Below are 6,480 nucleotides of genomic sequence, written 5' to 3'. Positions count from 1 at the left end.
CGAGGGGCGGCCGCCTCCCGCCTCCCGCCCCCCGGCCGGGCCCGCCCGCGGGAGGGGCGGGACGGGGCTGTGCGGGCCCGGCGGCTCCCTCAGCCCCGCCCGCGGGCGCCATTTCCCTCGTGCTGGGGGTGCGCGCTGAGGGGGCGCTGGGGGCGCCGACCTGCGCTCCCGTCTTCCCACCCTTCACAGAATCACGGACTCGTTCGGGTTCGGAAGGGATCTCTGGATACCACCGAGTCCAACCCCCCTGCCAAGGCAGGGTCACCTGGAGCAGGTGACACAGGAGCGCGTCCAGGTGGATTTTTGGTGTCTCTGGAGAGGGAGACTCCACGCCCTCCTTGGGCTGCCTGTTCCCGTGCTCTGCCTCCCTCAGTGTAAAGTTCTGCCTCATCTTGAGGCGGAACTTCTTGTGTTTTAGTTTATGGCCATTGCTACTCGTCCTGGTCCTGGGTGCCACTGAAAAGAGTCTGGTACCATTCTCTTGGCACCCACCTCTGAGGTATTTATATGTATTGATATGATCCCCTCAGTCCTCTCCAGACCAATTAGGCCCAGCTACTTCATCTCTCATAAGAGAAATGCTCCAGACTCTCATCATCTTTATGATCTCTGCTGGACCCTCTCCAGGAGCTACTTGTCTCTCTTGTACTGCTGAGGGGCCCAGAACTGACTCCAGGTCTGCCTCACTAGGGCTGAGTGGAGGGGCAGGATCAGCTCCTTCAACCTCTTCAATTCAACCCCTGTTCAATAAAACTGTTGCTAAGGGTCTGTTCCTGTCTGTAAAATAATGTTCATAGCATCCCACAGCTTAGGAGTGGCCTGTTTCCTCCACACAGTCTGGAGAAACAGTAGCAGACTTACCCCTTGTGGCTTCCTTCCAGGAAACAATTCATATTTCCATAATATATGTTAAAAAATGTGACAAATACGGAGTCTTTTGCATAAAATATTGCAGCAAATACATTTTCCCTAGCAATTCTGAACGCTATGTGATTAGAGCTACAGACTTAACTAGGCAAGTTAAATATTTCATGTTTGTTCTAGAAAGCTTGAGCAGCACTAGAAGTCACAGTCTAAAACCAAAAAAAGTTTAAACAGACAATAAAAACAAATACTTCAGATCTTGCTCATGAAACCTGGTATTCCTGCACTGCCCTTTTCTATTTCAGTGTTCTGTCCACTGGTATTTGTCCTAGAAGCTGTACTATATCGATTTAAAAATATTAATATATTTTAAAATCTGTTTTAAAGTTAAACATTTACGTGTAGTGAACTAATGCTATCATTATCTAATTTCAGAAGACACTGAAATGTTGACATTAAAAAAACTACACTTTGACCTTCAAAACTGCAAAGTTTGGGTTTCAGCGGCAAAAGAAACCAGCTCCATGTGCAGAGCATCCAGCCACGCTCACTTGGCAAACTGCCACTAAGAAGTAACATGTGAAACTCTCAGCAAGGTAAGATAAAACTTTTTTCCCTAAACTAACCAATTTGTTAGAAGAAATAAAAGCAGACACCACTCCCTTAGCTTAACTGCTTTCATAGACTGTTTCATCAGTTGTCTTTTTGAAAATCCTTTTAATAAAATACTTCAGAAGGAACACTAGACTGGAAATAGGCTACGTGCCAGAAAGGAAAAAATGGAGCCAAACAACCAGATTTGACAGTAGCAAAGTGCAGAGTTCATTCTAGAGAGCACTATACAAAGGTTAACTGCTGCAACTGCCATTTGCTGTGCTCCAATCTATATCCAACTTTACAATAATTAGGTAGGCCAACTACTTTTTGTTTGTTTGTTTGGCAGAACTAGTTACCCAAATCTTTTAATTTCAGTAATACACTTTGAAATGATATGACAATAAAATTGGAATATGGAAGAACCTGATGAGAATCACATAAGCCTTGGTTTAAGTTCAGGAACTCTGGTTTAAATTTAGGGACTGAAGACATGGCCTATAGTGCCAAGAGCTTTCAAAGGCAGAGCAGTGCCAAGAATATGGTCAGTAAGGGACTATGAAAGATCTAAAGAGTTGCAAATAGCATTACAAGGGAATTACTGATTTAAGGCTCCTCCTTTGCAGAGTTTCAATTATAAAATCTGCCTTAACTACTGGCAAGGTAACAGTAAATTCAAACCTAAGTTCCCTGTAAAAGACCCTTAACTGAACCTTGTATATGCTATACACCACCAAATATGTGGATCTGGTTTTGCCATAGCCTTAGCTAGGCCTAAACCCAGACTAATCTTGTAGAGTGAGGGTAACCAACTTCACTGTGCAACTTGCTCAGAGAAGTCTGAGCCAATCTTTCTCAAGGCAACAGCACACTTGATTCTGGCTGCAGCCATATGGTCAGAAGGTAAGTCTAAGGTAGCTTGAGCCACAAGTACTATCCTGGATCGAGGCTCCTGGTCGTTCCTTGCTCATAGTGCTTTAACTTTCCCTGCTGAGCAGTCCCATAGCTCATGAACTGGATTCCTTTCAAATAAAGATGAAACAGAATATTCAGTCTGAGCAGCTAATGCAGCCCAGCTGTTAATGAATATTCAGTCCAACAAGCCAGACAAGAGCTCGTCTGGAGCAGAATTCAAACACATACAGTGCAGATGGGGAGTCCTCAGTACTTTCTCAGGTGCTCTCTAGACCTGCTCTACTGGAATCTCCCACCTGCTGATGTAGTCGAAGCCACAGAGTCATTTTAGCAGCACAGCAGCATTTATTAGCTTGAGCTCTGCTCCATGCTCCCTGATCAAGAGCAGTTGTTAAAATACTACCTGTGCCAGGGGAGTAAATGACAATTTCTGTATCACCCCTGCTTCTTAAACGCTGTTCTTTAGACAGGTGACATTTGGCTCAACCATCATCTCAGTGACATGGAGTTCTCCATGTCAGTTGAGTGAGATTAGGCAGGATAATTTGGTCTTCCCTAATCAGTGATTTAGAAGAGGTGCATGAATTCTTCAAATGAGGCCAAGTGTAAGTGAAATCATGGTTATGATGCCAAACTCCACAGTATTTTGTATTGACTGAAGATACTTTAAGAAAACATGACTGTACACCCAATTTCAGCTGCAGAAAATAAGTTTCAAAAAACTTCCCAAACATATTTGCATCAGGAAACAAAAAGCTTTCTGTATCTATAAACACGGGAGAAAAATATCCTACTAGCAGCAGGTATCATGAGAACAATCAAGTAATTTCTACACAGAGTGTTTGCTTCTAATAGATTGATTTACTCCCTGTTTTCTGTCTGTACAGTATGATTAGGAAGTCAGGACTGCCAGGCTGTTACTGTTTCTCTCTGCATACATCAATGCTAGTGGTAAAGTGAGAAAATAGTGAACTGAAAGACTTCAGTCACTCCCTCCTCCTTAGTCAATGTCCTTTGTTTTCTCTCACAATTCTTTTAAATATACACTGACCAGATCACAGCCTCACTTTTGACTTTACTGGGCCAGGCTGATTCCATTCTTGGATGAAGAGTGAAGCCTGTGATCAAGTCTCCGTGGTTACAGTGAAGATGCTCTTGAGTCTTTCTTGTAAGGATGGCTCCCTAACAAACTACCTCTCCTAGCAATAGCAGTCTTAACAAGTGCCTTCTCAGGCTGGACATAAGGTGCTTTCTTGTTTCCCTCCTGTAAGAAAATAAGGGGACTGATCTGGATCAGACCAGTATTACTAATGCTCACAACCTCCTTTGTTTCCTCCATTGTTATCTGGATGGTAGAAAGACTTTAAGTTAGCTTAGATAATGTCATTGGGAGATTACTGCCCACAACTCACCCTGTTTTCCCTGAATCCTTGTGCTGCATCACCGAGTGCTTATTATGGCACTGTGTTGTTAAAACAGCAGCTCAAGCATACACAGGGTGAAATTCCACCTTGTGTCAGTGCCTCCACTTTGATCTACTGAAGAGGCATGTTATTTCTGCAGCTCTGACTAAGTGTGATGGACTGTAAAGCAATAGCTAAAGTCATGGTATACATTGCATGCAGCAGTCAACATTTCTTCCACATTCCTGGGATTTGCCTCTGAAACCACATACGATATGATTAAAACAGGGATGCAAATGTATGGACAAACAGCCTTGCTTCAGAACATACAATCACATCTCGTTAGCTTCAATATTAACTACTAGACTAGACAGCTTATTAAATACATACACAGGATAACTGGATTTTTCCATCCCTTCCTCCACATGTTTCAGTGGCAGGGCATTATTGTGCAGCAGAAGCATGAAAGCTCAGCTATGACTGTCATTTGCTGAGATACTGCAAAAATGCATTGCTGACATAAGTACATGCAACCCTGTTTACCAGAGCAGGAGCTGCATGCACGGAGCACTGCTGGAATTCAGGCCAGTTGGCTACCAAGGGGCTCTCAAAAGGAATTCCCAAACCCAGGTCTTGTAAGAGCTCATCACTACAAAATCCAAACAGTAGTGAGTAAAGAAAACGTGTGGAGGCGTGGGAAGGGACCACCAGGCTGTGCACTTGCAGTTTAAGCACTGTACGGATTCCAAACGGAGCTGGAATCTGCCAGCTGTCCTGGATTGTAACCTTGCTAGCCCTGAACATCTCTGTGCAGTGCACAGGGTTTCGTTCCATTTGCAGGGTACCTTAAAAAAGAGAAGTTATGTGGTGGAGTTCCAGTCATTGTAGCCTGGTGGATGGGAATGCAGCACATTCTCAGACCAAATCTGGTGCTGCAGCTTTTCCAGAGATTCAGTCCATACTGTCACATCTTACTCCAAATAAATTCTGTTCTTTCATCATCGATAGCAAGTGTTTTTAGATAAGCACAAGTGCACACTCAAGTAAATACCCTGTGAAAAGAATATTCACCAGGCTGTGAAATAATGATCAGCTCTGCAGTTCCCATTGGAGCATGAAAAACACTCTAAACATGCTTTAGTTGCCATAGAACAGCAGTTTGTGCTACACAGGCTACAAACAGCTATAACCAGCAACCTGGAAAATGCAAGGTTCTCATGGAGCACCTGATCCAGAAATACCCAGGCAGGGAAATCGCCTTTGAGGTCTGTAAGAGCAAAATACAAGAAAAAGATATATACAAGCAGAATATATTCATAGCTCAACTCAACTAAAACCTTCTCTGATAGAGCTGGCAAAGTAATTTGGAAAAAGGAGAATGTTTACGAAAAGCTCATTAACAGAACAGACCATTTTTGAGTTACAGGCAATGTTATGATACATGAAAAATGTTCAGATTAAACCAAATAGGCCAAATAATATGATAAAAGTTTTATACGATGACAGTTTTTTATCTCTATCTAACATGTAGCCCATCAGAGAAAAATCAAGTCATTGCATGTCTCACACAGTTAAAAAGAACTCCCTGTGACTGGTTTTGGTAATTGCTCTGCTATTTGATAATATTTTGGAAAGCATTTCTGCTAGCAGTGCAAGAAAATGACACTATTTAAATTGAAGTTTGTAATGCCAATATTACAGTATTTTGGGGTATTTGGATTGGTTTACTATAATCACTGAATAATATTATTTACAAAATTTTTTAGATTTACAATCTGACTTTTCACTTGTTGCAATTTTTTCCCATTATCTCTTAAGATAAATATGAAATACTTACACAATAGGAGTTTGAGGCATTTGCCTGCATCTGTGCTTGAAAGTCCTCCTGAATACATAGATGTTCCAAAGTTACTGCATCATATTTGCTTTCTCTATTTGATTCTTAATTCAAGTTCCATAACACTCTTAAAACAAGCTGAAAGGTTATTAGTCTCTTTAGTCTTGGTTTAAATGATTGTCTGTATTCAAATAACTGAATTTGGCAAAATTAAAAGAATAAAGTTACCAACAATAACTTATGCTAGAAGAAATCTCCCAAAACAGCAACAGTTTCATAGGCTGTGTAAATTTAGAGAGAAGGTACAAGAGCTATAATAACTGAATAAAGCAGGATTTATTTGTGCTGTAATGCATGTGGAAAGGAAGTGAAAAAAAATTTTCTTCAGCTTGACCTCTGCAACACAACAGGCTTTGACTATTCTTGCCCTTTGAAAGAACAGTTGCATTAGAAGCCCTTCAAGAAGGAAATTGTTCAAGAATGGATGAGATGGATCGATGCCAAAGCATCCTCTCATTATTCAGACCATTATGCTTCACCAGAGCATCCTTCCACATGCAAAACCACAGTGGCTTCAGTTAGACATGGAACAGATTGTTCAGCTCATCTTCAGTAATAACATTAGTTAGCAGCTAATGAATTGTGAAAAAAAAATCTCCAATTTCTGTGCAGCATTGCATCAAGAATTATAAGAAATTATACGTACTGCATGGGAACAGGCAGAGGTGCAGTAGTAAGATCAAGCTTTTTTATCTAAAATGAGGTTACAGATAAAGCTACATCACAGGCCCAGGCTCAGGCACTACATAGTATGAATCTACATTACTTTCACATACTTCTTTTATCTTAGCAGTTTCCCCTCAGACA

The 6,480-nt window shown here is 41.6% G+C and overlaps 2 long non-coding RNA genes across 3 annotated transcripts in view; one reads left to right on the top strand and one right to left on the bottom strand.

Moving 5' to 3' along the window:
• Positions 1–6,480, top strand: part of LOC116792247 — a 48,186-nt gene that overhangs the window by 13,587 nt on the left and 28,119 nt on the right. Inside the window, exon 2 of the long non-coding RNA XR_004359033.1 lies at positions 1,300–1,460. This is a non-coding gene — a long non-coding RNA (uncharacterized LOC116792247). The remainder of the gene's footprint in view (positions 1–1,299; positions 1,461–6,480) is intronic.
• Positions 3,369–6,480, bottom strand: part of LOC116792248 — a 4,464-nt gene continuing 1,352 nt past the window's right edge. Inside the window, exons 2-4 of one of the 2 annotated variants that reach the window (XR_004359035.1) lie at positions 5,614–5,661; positions 4,622–4,828; positions 3,369–3,637 (exon numbers count right to left, since the gene is read on the bottom strand). This is a non-coding gene — a long non-coding RNA (uncharacterized LOC116792248). Of the gene's footprint in view, positions 3,638–4,621; positions 4,829–5,613; positions 5,976–6,480 lie in introns of those variants that run through there. The other variant, XR_004359034.1, reaches the window with a different exon arrangement.

This window comes from Chiroxiphia lanceolata, chromosome 11 (assembly GCF_009829145.1).
Source record: "Chiroxiphia lanceolata isolate bChiLan1 chromosome 11, bChiLan1.pri, whole genome shotgun sequence".
NCBI lineage: Eukaryota > Metazoa > Chordata > Aves > Passeriformes > Pipridae > Chiroxiphia > Chiroxiphia lanceolata.
This window is presented reverse-complemented; position numbering and strand designations above follow the sequence as displayed.